We start from the raw sequence: 1,856 nt of genomic DNA, 5'->3' as shown, positions 1-1,856 counted from the left end.
GGTCTCTACCTTGAAGGCTCTCCTGGTTTATTAGGGTTCACAGAGGGATGTTGATATCTATCAGTGGTGTCTGTCACAGATGGTCACAGATAAATAACAAAATAACATGACAAGTACTATGACAAGTTTTCATAGTATGTAGGGGGTTCAAATTTGGGTGATCAAGGGAAATCATATCATGGGAGGTAATATCCGAGCTGTACTTAGCATGATAATATGGAAAGGTCACATTTCATATTCAAATTACTCTAAGATTAAATTTCAGCTGTGTCAACTGTGTCAACACAATTTTCTATGTGAACAAATTAGCCTTATTTAAACTGCCTTAGCCTAAATTTTCCCCTTTGTAAAGTGGGGATAAAACTACCTACATCACAGTTTTGTTAGGAGAATTTTTCACATTAAGATACCGTCAAAGATTAAGCAGCTTGTCTGAATTCACACAGATATTGAGTGGTAAAACAAGAATCTGAACCCAAGGAAAACTGGCTCTAGCCTCTGTTCTCTTAACCATAGCTCAATCTCTGATTATACTTAGAACTTCCTTCCTTACAATCTTTGAGAGGGTCTCCTGATTCTTTCAGGGCTCTTTAAATTGTGTCTACAAAATTATTTTATCTAGAGATAATTTTTACCAAACTCATGAATAATTTCAACAGTTCAGGTTCAAACTGCTATAACCTGTGCTTTTTCTTTGGTAAGTAATGGGCCAGAATGTCTGCTCAGTTTGATAAATCACACTTTAAAAGAAGCATAACCTCTGAATGGAGAACTGGAGTACTTCATTTAGGCCGAGGAGTAGGAATTCTGTATTGTATTATTTAGGGATGGACAAGCCAATAAAGACTTTATTTGTAACCCCAAACTTACTATTCCCTGTTACTTCAATAGTCTGACTGCTTAATATGAGTTGCAGCATCACAGGGGAAAAATTCTCAGGAATCAGATAATTAAATATATTTATTTTTCTTCTCAAGCTTTTTAAATTTATTTTGTTTTAGTGAATGACATTCCAAAAATACTATTTAGTTTATTTACTGGTCTATTATTGAATTATAATATAAATATGCAATTGTATAAAAAAGGATACAATAAATTATCACAAAGTTAATACTCATATATAGTCATCATCCAGGTTAAGAAATAAATATTAAAAGTCACCCTTGTGCCATTTCTTAATCATTATACCCTCTTTTATCCTCTAATATAATTACTATCTAGATGTTTAACATGACAAATTTATTTGGGGTCTTTTTGAACTTTAAATCAATAGTACTATCTAGTTAGTATATACTCTCCTGTATTTGGCTTCTTTCACTCAAATTTGTGATTGTTTTTGAATGTAGCAATTTTTCATTTAATTTTGTTGTTGGATAGTATTTCATTTTGTGAATATGACATGATGTATTTATTATCTATTTTACTCTTGATGAATATTTGGATTGTTTCCACTTTAGGCTTTAAATTAGATTCCTAAGGCTTCTGTAGCAAAGAATCACAAACTTAGTGGCTTGAAACGATAGAAATTTGGTGCTCACAGTTCTGCAGGCTAGAAGTCTGAAATCCAGGTTCTAGAAGGGTCATATTTCTTCTGAAACCTATAGAGGAGAAACTTTCCCTGCATCTTCAAGTTTCCTATGTTTTCTGGCAGTCCTTGGCATTCCTTGGCTTGTAAATGCATCACTTCAACCTCTGCCTCTGTCATCACATAGCTGTTTTCTTTCTCCAAGTCTCTTCTTATAAGGACATCAACTATATTGAATTAAGGACCTACTCTGCTCCAGTATGACCTCATCTTAAATTATATTTTCAACAACCCTATTTCCAATTGAGATAATATTTTCAGGTACTCTGAG

The sequence above is a fragment of the Pteropus vampyrus genome, unplaced genomic scaffold (assembly GCF_000151845.1).
Source record: "Pteropus vampyrus isolate Shadow unplaced genomic scaffold, Pvam_2.0 Scaffold120, whole genome shotgun sequence".
NCBI classification, from domain to species: Eukaryota; Metazoa; Chordata; class Mammalia; order Chiroptera; family Pteropodidae; genus Pteropus; species Pteropus vampyrus.
Note: the sequence above shows the minus strand (reverse complement) of the source record.